The sequence below is a fragment of the Anolis carolinensis genome, unplaced genomic scaffold (genome assembly GCF_035594765.1).
Source record: "Anolis carolinensis isolate JA03-04 unplaced genomic scaffold, rAnoCar3.1.pri scaffold_13, whole genome shotgun sequence".
NCBI classification, from domain to species: domain Eukaryota; kingdom Metazoa; phylum Chordata; class Lepidosauria; order Squamata; family Dactyloidae; genus Anolis; species Anolis carolinensis.
In genome coordinates, this window is record NW_026943824.1 from 15,174,350 (window position 1) to 15,186,915 (window position 12,566).

Here is a 12,566-nt window from a genome sequence, read left to right on the forward strand (position 1 = left end):
CTCTGCCTGTCCCCTGGGCTGAGTGGGTTGCTAGGAGACCAAGTGGGTGGAGTTTAGTCTTCTAACTGGCAGCAATTGGATAAAAACAATTATTCCTCTCCCTCTAATTAGGACTTTATTTTTCTTTTCTTTTTGTTGTATGAACGTAGAGGCATGGATGAGGGGTTGTGCTGCCAAGTTTAGTGTTTCTGGGATGTGTAGTTGTGTTGTTTTGTCCTAGGCCGAAATTTCATTACCCTTTTATATATATAGATTGACTACAAAAATGGCTTGGATTTTCCAGAGGCTTGGATAAGCGAGGCTTGGATAAGCGAGACTCTACTGTAATACCAATACAGTAGAGTCCCACTTATCCAACATTCGCTTATCCAACGTTCTGGATTATCCAACACATTTTTGTAGTCAATGTTTTCAATACATCGTGATATTTTGGTGCTAAATTCGTAAATACAGTAATAACTACATAGCATTAATGTGTATTCAACTACTTTTTCTGTCAAATTTGTTGTATAACATGATGTTTTGGTTCTTAATTTGTAAAATCATAACCTAATTTGATGTTTAATAGACTTTTCCTTGATCCCTCCTTATTATCCAACATATTCGCTTATCCAACGTTCTGCCGGCCCGTTTATGTTGGATAAGTGAGACTCTACTGTAATAATAGAGAAAAATAATAAATGTACCATATATTCTCGAGTATAAGCTGACCCAAATATAAGCCAACCAGGATCCTCACCCGAGTATAAGCCGAGGGGGCTTTTTTAGTCCTAAAAAACGGGCTGAGAAACTAGGCTTATACTCATCATCATCATCATCATCATCATTTAATTACTTATTAATCGCCCTCCATCCAAGATGCTCTAGGCGATTTACAAGATAAAATTGAGTATGTATAGTATTTGTTTTGCAAAGGCTGGGCCTCTTGGGAAAGCAGAGCAAAGAGGAAGAGCCTTCAATGGTGAAATGCCACATTTCTTCCCATTTGGTAATTGCCGGCAAACGGGAAAACACAGGCAAGGCCTCCGCCTCTGCTTAATTCTCTCTGTGCTGTTTCCCATTTTCCGTTTTGGACGGAAAACACACTCCTGGCGCAGACCAGCTCCACCTGCCATTAAAGGAGAAAACAAAGCAAGCCGAGAGGGGGAATAATTCACCGACTTTCCTTCTAATGTCTTTTCAAGAGCTGTTGATAAACCAACTCCTCCCCAGCATGGCTTGATAGAAAACAGAAGACTTCCCTTGGGTTTTGTGGAGCTTTTTCCTGGGATTCTGCACCAGGATTGAGGAGAGAGTCCGAGCAGCAGATAGGCATTTCCAGGGGCTCCTTTGCAATAGAGAAGGTGGACAACAAACCTGATGTTTTTCTGCCCTCCCCTATTTTTTTCTGCCCACATCGGCCCCCTAACCATGTTCCCATATCCCCGCATTCGGCACGGGCAGGAGGCCGCCTTGGCCAAGAGGCAGGACCTGGAAGCCAATCCTTCTCGGCCAGGTTTGCTCATAACAGCTCGAAGGCCGTCTTTGAAAAAGAGGATATTAAAATCTTACAATTAATTAGCGGCATAACAACTTTGAAGCCCAGCTCATTAAATACCATTCCTCAGGTTTCAGGTGGGATTAATAAATTATATTAGGGCACGGTGATTACCGCATGCATATGAATTTTACAGCCTCCTTTTCAAGTCCTCGGTGCGGCTCCCTTTTTAAAACAAGTCTGGCCAAGAGGACCCTTGGGACCCACCATCATCCCAAGGGGCTTCCTTCGCATGCAGGAACACAGCAGAGACCCAATGGGACCAATAAGCCTCGCTCTGGCTGGTAGCAGCAACCAGGATCCCTCTAGCCATTCTGGGTTCATCGTTGGCACGACTGGTTGCCTTCAAGCCCAAAGCAAACCCTTGGCAAATGAGGTTTGCCACTAAAGGCATGTTCCAGGGGCCTCCCACCCACGTTCTAGCCAGGCCTGGCTCTGCTTAGGCATAAGAGGGAGGTGCCATTCCTGGTTTGGTGCCACTCAGTGTCTCTCCTTTTCGGCCCCTATTTTGCACCTCTCTCGCTGTCCAAAGTGCTGGACATCTCCGCCTTGTCTCTGCATTCCCAGTCCCTTCCAGATTTGGGAATGTGGGTGTGGAGATCATCTATCGGACAGATGGCAAGCTATTTAACCTCAGCAGACTGAGAGCCAAAACCAAGGTCACCACAACATCTGTTATAGAACTCCAATATGCCGATGACAACATAGTTTGTGGCCGTCTGCAAGGATGTTGTCCAGGGGACGCCCAGATGTTTTACCATCATTGTGGGAGGCTTCTCTCATGTTCCTCCTCTGTGGGTTTCAGTGATGTTTTATGAAGGGCTACAAGTGCTCAACTGAGAGGATTGAGAGAAAATAAGAGAAAGAGAGCCCCCGGTGCTGCAGTGGGTTAAACCGCTGAGCTGCTGAATTTGCTGACCGAAAGGTCGGCAGTTCAAATTTTTAAGCTCCAGCTTCTGCCAACCTAGCGGTTTGAAAACATGTAAATGTGAGTAGATAGATAGGTGCCACTCTGGTAACGGCACTCCATGCAGTCATGCCGGCCACATGACCTTGGAGGTGTCTATGGACAACGCCAGCTCTTCAGCTTAGAAATGGAGATGAGCACCAACCCCCAGAGTCAGACATGACTGGACTTAATGTCAGGGGAAAACCTTTACCTTTACCATATTCTACCATGTTTCCCCGAAAATAAGACAGTGTCTTCTATTAATTTTTGCTTCCAAAGATGTGCTAGGTCTTATTTTCAGGAGGTGTCTTATTTTTCCATGAAGAAGAATTCACATTTATTGTTGAACAAAAAAATGAATTTATTATATACTGTACAGTAGTTGTCATCACAAACCAGCATAACCAGACAAACTGAATCCTATCAATAATTTCTTGTTACTACGATTATTTCCATGTACAACACTCTATGGTATGTACATGTACCAATCCTGCATGCTCTGGTGTTCTGTTTGGCAGGCGTTGGGCATGCTTCCAAACAAAAACTTTGCTAGGTCTTACTTTCAGGGGAGGCCTTATATTTAGCAATTCAGCAAAACTTCTACTAGGTCTTATTTTTCGGGGATGTCTTATTTTCGGGGAAACAGGGTATGTGTATGTTAACTAGCTGTGCCCGGCCACGCGTTGCTGTGGCGAAGTATGGTGGATTATATGGCAGTGTGGAGTCAAGATAATCCAGTGCAAAGCAGATAATATAAGATTATAAATGGGTTATATAGCTGTGTGGAAGGGCCTTGAATCTGCACTGCCATATAATCCAGTTAAAATCAGATAATTTGTATTTTATAGGCAGTGTGGAAGAGGCCTAAGTGAGGCCTAACTCTGCCTGTCCCCTGGGCTGAGTGGGTTGCTAGGAGACCAAGTGGGCGGAGCTTAGCCTTCTAACTGGCAGCAATTGGATAAAAACAATTATTCCTCTTCCTCTAATTAGGATTTTCTTTTTCTTTTTCTTTTTGTTGTATGAACGTAGAGGCATGGATGAGGGGTTGTGCTGCCAGGTTTAGTGTTTCTGGGATGTGTAGTTTTGTTGTTTTGCCCTAGGCCTAAATTTCATTACCCTTTTATATATAGACATTTGTATCTTATTCTACGTGTATGTTGATTTGTGTTTAACTATACCTCTTTGGTATGGGAAGGGTCATAGAGATGTGATTGTACTGAGCATGTTCAGACTCAACACTCCATTTTAGGGTCAGTCTATTCTACACCTCAGTGGAGGTTGATGCCTGTCTGTTCTACACCTCAGTGGAGGCGGATGCATGTTGCTGTTTGACACAGAGAACTACATCCTATCTATAACTAAACTGATGGAGATGAGCACCAACCCCCAGAGTCGGACACGACTAGACTTAACGACAGGGGAAAACCTTTACCTTTACTAAGAGAAAGAGAATGAGATTGACTTCCTGGTCATTCTTCCTAAATCTCCGTGCCATTTCAAATCAGCAAATGAATCTCAATGGGATGGTGAGGTTTCAGGTAAACTTAGGAACAAGGCAGCCATTGGAGATGCCCAGACTCTGTCCTTGAATCACAACTAAAACCTACTCAGAAGATGAAGCACATGGAGCAGCTACCACTCCTTCTCCTTCTTCCTTCTCTTTTTGAAATTGGCATGGAAATACTATTTGCAAACATTTTATCAGCAAGTTTTCAAATAAGCAGCTGCAGCATGGCGGCCTTTGCGAGCGTAGCCTCCCCATCACTTCAAAGCGTGTCAAATCTGAATCAAACAGCTTAGCCACCTGTTTCCACTTTGCAGGCAACCAATCTTTGTTCTCAAAGTAACAAAGCTGCCTCCAATTCGAAAGCAGCAAATCAAAGTTTAATTATTTCCTCCTTCAGAGCCTTCAACTATCTTTGCGGCGAGGGTTTTCCTCCTTTCCAGATACGGAGCCTGTCGCTGGCCGGCCTCAAAAGGGGAGAGGCAGCATTCCCAAGGACAATGGGATTTGTCACTCTCCAGTTTCCCACTCTTGGAAGACAAATGTGCATTTTATCTCAGCCCATAAACTGGGGCTGCGTCTCACCCTCCTAGAAAAATGCATTAATTTCGGGGCAAGTAGCATTCGCTTTCATGTTTGCTGAAAGCCACTCTCCTGAGTATTTTCTAAAGACATGCATAGACGCGTTCTAAAATTAACATTAATTAAAAATGCTGCTGTACGAGGCAGATATAACTGCTCGTTTCTCCTGTAACAAGTGGGACCTTTGCTGCCCCAAATGCAAAGGAGAAATGGGCCGCTAGGTCTTTGCAGAAATGGCCACAAACCGTTCCTGGGGTTCAGACTCTCTCCCCTCATTTGTCAGCCTCGTAAACAACCCTGTTGCAGTGATGCACACATTTCTGGGATTCTTCTGGAAATGCTCTGCTTTATGGGAACTTTCAGCAGCAACAACATTTTGGGTGGCTGAAACAAAACATGAAATCACATCATCGTTGTGAGAGAGCTCCAGTCTTATAGTATCCGCCACCTATAAAATAACACTATGTATCCAAAAAAAATTCCGTTCCTGGTTTGAAAGTGTTATTTCCTGTTTAATTTTGTAGTCCATACTTAGAAAGTAGTTGTACACTCTGGATGATGCAGTCAGTATGCAATACAAACCAAGAAACAAATTGCATTTAAACACTATCAATACACAAATCCCACATTAACAATTCCCCCTCTTTAAATGTAATTTTGTCTTCTTAAATATATACATCACCTAAACACATATGAATCAACTTATTGTACATTCATTACATTCAATTGTTTTCTTAATTCTACATGTTTGTGGATTGGCAAAGGCTTTGTCAGAATATCTGCCACACTGGACTCGGTAGGACAATATTGTAACTTCACCATATTGTCATCAATCATTTGCTTTACTATACGATATCTAACTCCTACATACTTGGTTCTGTTTTTTAGATTTTCAGTTTCTGTCATGGCGATACAAGCTTGTGAATCCTCTTTGATTACAATAGGAGTTGTCTTGATTGTTACTGAATTCAGTAAAACTTGTATATAGTTTTACCAAAGTCTCTGGATGTCACTTTGTTCTGCGTTCCACTGACTCCAACTACTGTTGCGCTGCGTAAATTACTCTGACAGTTATCCTCCAGAAACTTTGTTTATGTGGCTGCCTCATACTATGCTGAATTGGTTTAGATTCTGTGAGATATTCATTGCAGAACTAAAGCAATATGAGCTGCAGGAGGTCCTGCCAAACAAAGTTGTTGCAACTTAATAAACTTTTTTCATGTTTTTATGATAGAAGTAAAGGTAAGGTAAAGGTTTCCCCTGACATTAAGTCCAATTGTATCCGACTCTGGGGGTTGGTGCTCATCTCCATTTCTAAGCTGAAGAGCCAGCGTTGTCCATAGACACCTCCAAGATCATGTGGCCTGCATGACTGCATGGAGCACCGTTACCTTCCTGCTGGAGCAATACCTATTGATCTACTCACACCTGCATGTTTTCGAACTGCTAGGTTGGCAGGAGCTGGGGCTAACAGCAGGCGCTCATTCCACTCCCAGGATTTGAACCTGGGACATTTTGGTCTGCAAGTTCAGCAGCTCAGCGCTTTAACAAACTGCGCTATCATAGAACCATTTAGGATATGACATTTTTAACCCAAGAACAAAAATTGTGTTACACAGTGTTCTTGCTCCAACCTTATTTTCCGTCTTCATCACTACTATAGTTCATCTTGTTGATGGGAAGCTTCCTACTGGAGTGGAAATAATTTATCAGCAGATGGCAAGCTATTTAACATCAGCAGATTGAAAGCCAAAACCAAGATCACAACATCTGTTATAGAACTCCAATATGCCAATGATAACATAGTCTACACACATTCAGAAGAAGACCTACAAGACACTCTAAACACCTTTGCAGAAGCATACGAGAAGTTCGGCCTCTCATTGAACATTGAGAAAACCAAAGTGCTCTTCCAGCAGTCACCAGGCAATCCCTCTGCAAGGCCAGAAACACAGCTTAGTGATGCAACATTAGAAAATGATGACTATTTCCACTACCTTGGCAGCCACCTCTCCACAAAAGTCAACATTGACAATGAAACACAACACTCTCTGAGCTCTGCGAGTGCAGCATTTTCCCGAATGAAGCAGAGAGTGTTTGAAGATTGGGATATCCGTAGCAATACCAAGGTGCTTGTTTATAAAGCCATTGTCTACCCAACCCTGTTATGCGCCTGCGAAATGTGGACTATCTACAGACATCACACTCAACTCCTGGAACACAACACTGTCTGAGCTCTGCGAGTGCAGCATTTTCCCGAATGAAGCAGAGAGTGTTTGAAGATTGGGACATCCGTAGCAATACCAAGGTGCTTGTTTATAAAGCCATTGTCTACCCAACCCTGTTATGCGCCTGCGAAATGTGGACTGTCTACAGACATCACACTCAACTCCTGGAACACAACACTGTCTGAGCTCTGCGAGTGCAGCATTTTCCCGAATGAAGCAGAGAGTGTTTGAAGATTGGGACATCCGTAGCAATACCAAGGTGCTTGTTTATAAAGCCATTGTCTACCCAACCCTGTTATGCGCCTGCGAAATGTGGACTGTCTACAGACATCACACTCAACTCTTAGAATGATTCCATCAGCGTTGCCTCTGAAAAAATCAAAATCAACCTTCCAGACATTTCCCTTCCCTTCTGCTTTATTAATTCCCACCTTTCTTCTCACTCTGTCTCCTTTCCTAACTTTATTACGGGTTCATTTCTCCTCACCTGAAAGTCAGATGAAATGCACGGCATTGATATTTTATTTAGAACAAGGCTCCTCCTGCTCCTTCTTCGCCCAGCAGCCGTTTGCTGGTGATCTTCATTATTATTGTATTATTCCCAGCAGTTTCTTCTCTCTCCGACATCCTTAAATCCTTTTAAATTAAAATTTTATTTAATTTTTCATCTTTCGATCTTTGCAGTTCTCATTTTTCTGGAACACATGCCTGTTATTTCTCCACTCGTCTGTTTGGATCTCCTGGGGCGGAGAAGGCAGTAGCAGTACCTATTCGCGTTATTAGTATTGTTATTATCCACTTCCTCCTTCTACTTCCCATTTTCAGATAATATAGAATCATAAAATCACAGAATGAAAGATTTCGAAGAGATCTCATGGGTCATCCAGTCCAACCCCATTCTGCCAAGAAGCAGGAAAATTGCATCAAAGCACCCCTAACAGATGGCCATCCAGCCTCTTCTTCAAAGCCTCCAAAGAAGGAGCCTCCACCACACTCCGAGGCAGAGAGTTCCACTGCTGAACAGCTCTCACAGTCAGGAAGTTCTTCCTAATATTCAAGTGGAATCTACTTTCTTGTAGTTTGAAGCCATTGATCTGGAGCAGTACCTATTGATCTACTCACATTTGCATGTTTTTGAACTGCTAGGTTGGCTGAAGCTGGGGCTAACACAGGGAGCTCACCCCATCCTGCGGATTCCAACAGCTGACCTTTCAGTCAGCAAGTTCAGCAGCTCAGTGGTTTAATTCGCTGCACTACTGGGGGCTCTGGATGAGGTCTAGGACACTTTAAATTAGTTCCCTCAAATTGCTGTCTAACGTATTTTCACCTATGACATACAGCAGAGTCTCACTTATCCAACACTCGCTTATCCAACGTTCTGGATTATCCAATGCATTTTTGTAGCCAATGTTTTCAATAAATCATGATATTTTGGTGCTAAATTCATAAATACAGTAATTACTACATAGCATTACTGTGTATTGAATTACTTTTTCTGTCAAATCTGTTGTATAACATGATGTTTTGGTGCTTAATTTGTAAAATCATAACGTAATTTAATGTTTGATAGGCTTTTCCTTAATGCCTCCTTATTATCCAACATATTCGCTTATCCAACATTCTGCCGACCCGTTTACGTTGGATAAGTGAAACTCTACTGTATTTTAAGTGAACACCTATGACAGCCAATTCTAATGTATTTTAATTGTCTTACAGGGTATACGTTTTAATCATGTTATTGGTCTTATCATGTCTATTGGACTATTTTATAGTGTTTTAATTCTTTTGCTATAAGTTAATTGTTATTATCGTGCATTACTTTGATTTTTGATGGTTTTGTATTATTTTGGGCATTGAATGCCTTTTTTTCTGTGTGTAAACCACTTTGAGTCCCTTCTGGGAGAGGGAGCAGTCTAGAAATAAAGTATTATTATTATTATTATTATTATTAGTGACACAAAGACACAGTATGACACAGCAAACAAGATCTATATGCTGGATTTCGTATCACAAAATCACAAGTCGAACACTTCCCAAGTGTCTAGGACTGTGTGATGTATTTTCGGATGATGCGCGCAGATGCCAGCAGGGTGGCCTTTTGCAATTGACAGATCGTAATTTTGTCAATGTTTATTGTTTCCAAATGCCGGCTGAGATCTTTTGGCACGGCACCCAGTGTGCCCATCACCACCGGGACCACCTGCACTGGTTTCTGCCAGAGTCTTTGAAGTTCAATCTTGAGGTCCTGATAGCGGCTGAGTTTTTCCTGTTGTTTTTTGTCAATGTGACTGTCACCTGGGATGGCAACATCCATGATCCAAACCTTTTTCTTTTCCTCAACTGTGATGTCTGGTGTGTTGTGTTCCCACAGTATCTTTGCGTGCTCATTTTCCACAACCTTAGCAGGTTTGTGATCCCACCAGTTCTTTACTGCAGGGAGGACAATTTGGACAGAAAAACAAGAAAACTCATGACCATTCATCATTCACTACACCCCCGCAGTGATGTTAACCGGCTATATCTGCCTAGAAGATCAGGGGGCAGAGGACTCTTGCAAGTCAAACAAGCAGTCAAAGAAGAAGAACATGCCCTGGCAGAATATGTCAAGCAAAGTGAAGAACCTGCTTTGATTGAAGTCAAAAATCGGAAATTCCTCAAAGCACAGCAGACAAAAAACCAGTACAAGAAAGCCGCACTACAAACTAGAGCTGACAACTGGCACAACAAAGCATTGCATGGAAAGTTCCTTGACAAAATTGAAGGAAAAGCTGATAAGGAGAAGACCTGGCTCTGGCTCACGAATGGGACCCTGAAGAAGGAGACAGAAGGCCTGATCCTTGCAGCCCAGGAGCAAGACATCAGGACAAAGGCAATTCAGGCCAAGATCGAAAAATCAGCTGATGACCCAAAATGCAGACTCTGCAAGGAAACCGACGAAACCATTGATCATCTCCTCAGCTGCTGTAAGAAAATCGCACAGACAGACTACAAACAGAGGCACAACTATGTGGCCCAAATAATTCATTGGAAATTTTTATTATTACTACTACTACTACTACTACTACTACTACTACTACTACTACTACTACCCCATCCTCTTACCATTACTTTTCTCCTCTTCTTCCATTACCTTCTTCTCCTCTTCCATCTCCACCTCTTCTCACTTCCCCTTCTTTATCTCCTCTTCTTCTCCTGTTTTCCACGATCTCTTGCTTCTCCTCTTCATCTTCTTCTTTCTCTTTCTCTCCTTCCTCCCTCTATCTGACTATCTTCAAGGGCCCTATGGACTCCTTCCTTGGCTTCTCCACATTCACGCCCAGCATCCCATAATTTACCTGAGATGGAAGCAAATCCCTTGCAGTTTCAGGGTGACAAGAGCTCTGTGGCTGGAGTTTGCTCCCAACCCCACTGAAAAATGAGTTTAATTAGAAAATAGAATAAAGGGGGGCTTCTTTCCTGCAGTTCAAATACCGCAGTCGGGAGGTTTATCATTCCGCTATTTGTAATTTTTTTAAATTAATTTTTAATTTTAATTTCAATTTGGTTTTTTAAAGGAAAAAAAACACTGTAAAAGTTAATTTTTAATTTCCTTGCCATTTCTCACTATCCGTCTTTGTGAAGGCCAGATCCACTGAGGACTGGGCTGTGGCCATCCAGCCTTTGTTCCACTGCAAAACAGCTCTCAGGAAGTTCTTCCTAATATTTAGGTGGAGTGGCTTGCTGTGAGTTTTCCGGGCTGCATAGCCATATTCCAGAAGCATTCTCTCCTGACGTTTCACCCACATCTATGGCAGGCACACTCAGAGGTTGTGAGGTCTCTTGGAAATGAGGCAAGCAGGGTTTATATACCTGTGCAATGTTCAGGGTGGGAGAAAGAACTCTTGTCTGTTTGTGTAATGTTTCAATTGTCCACCTTGATTAGCACTGAATAGCCTTTCAACTTCAAAGTCTGGCTTCTTCCTGCCTGTGGGAATCCTTTGTTGGGAGGTGTTACCTGGCCCTGATATAGGAGCCTCCGGTGGCCTAGGGGATAAAAGCTTTGTGACTTGAAGGTTGGGTTGCTGACCTGAAAGCTGCCAGGTTCGGGGAGAGCGCGGATGAGCTCCCTCTATCAGCTCCAGCTCCATGCGGGGACATGAGAGAAGCCTCCCACAAGGATGGTTAAACATCAAAACATCCGGGCGTCCCCTGGGCAACATCCTTGCAGACGGCCAATTCTCTCACTCCAGAAGCAAAAAAAACCTGGCCCTGATTGTTTCTTGTTTGGATTTCCCCTGTTTTCAGAGTGTAGTTCTTTGTTTATTGTCCTGATTTTAGGGTTTTTCAATACAGATAGCCAGATTTTGTTCATTGTCATGGTTTCCTCCTTTGTGTTGAAATTGTCCACATGCCCCAAGGGCCCTCCAGTCCAACCCCACTCTGCCATTCGGGACACCAGCCAATCCCTCCCGACAAAGGGCCACCCGTTCTCTGCTCACAGAAGGAGCCTAACACATTCCCGCTCCCCTGGGACTTCACGCAACCAGGCAATGAAGGGGATGAGCTGGGAGAAGCCCCTTCCTGGGGAATGTGGGCAACCTGGAAGGCTCTCCTTGTCCTGTTGGAAACTAGCCCGGAGGGGAAGTAAAGGAGAGAATTCCAAGAGAGCAATAAAACAAGCCTTTTATTATTATCACAGCTGATAATAAGGCAAAACAGCTGTACCATGCAAATGGCTATCGCGGCATGTGCGTAGCAAACAAAGAATTTTATATCTTGTCTTATCTACAATTGACCAATGGCTGAGGGTCTTCCTCACCTTCCACACCTACTTGGCACAAGTGATACCAAATGACCTAACTTGTTTACTCTGAGCTTTCTTCTCCCTTTGGAACTTCCTGGAGAAAGGCACCAACTCACAGGAAGGGAGGGACATATGCACAGGCAAAGCTACAGAGGCAATAAAAAGTTAAGTCCAGTCATGTCTGACTCTGGGGGTTGGTGCTCATCTCTATTTCCAAGATGAAGAGCCAGTGTTGTCCGTAGACACCTCCAAGGTCATGTGGCCACTGGCATGACTGCATGGAGCGCCGTTACTTTCCCGCTGGAGCAGTACCTATTGATCTACTTATACTCTGGAGGTTGGTGCTCATCTCCTTTTCTAAGCCAATGAGCCAGCGTTGTCCGTAGACACCTCCAAGGTCATGTGGCCACTGGCATAACTGCATGGAGCGCCGTTACCTTCCCGCTGGAGCAGTACCTATTGATCTACTCATACTCTGGAGGTTGGTGCTCATCTCCTTTTCTAAGCCAATGAGCCAGCGTTGTCCGTAGACACCTCCAAGGTAATGTGGCCACTGGCATGACTGCATGGAGCGCTGTTACCTTCCCGCCGGAGCAGTACCTATTGATCTACTCACATTGGCATGTTTTGGAACTGTTAGGTTGGCAGGAGCTTGAGCTAACAGCGGGAGCTTACGCCGCTCCTGGGGTTTGAACCTCGGACCTTTCGGTCTCCAGCTCAGTCCTTTAAATGTATATATATGAGCCCCGGTGGTGAAGTGCGTTAAAGCACTGAGCTGCTGAACTTGCAGACCAAAAGGTCATTAAATCCCGGGATTTGAACCTGCAAGTTCAGCAGCTCAGCGCTTTAAGGCACTTCGCCACCGGGGCTCCTACATAGGCAATAGTTTACTATTTTTCTGGCTTATGGTCCCTACAGTCCCTCTCCTTGTAGGGCTACATTTGCTTTGCCTTGCCTCCCCCCCCAACCCCGCCATCCTTCCA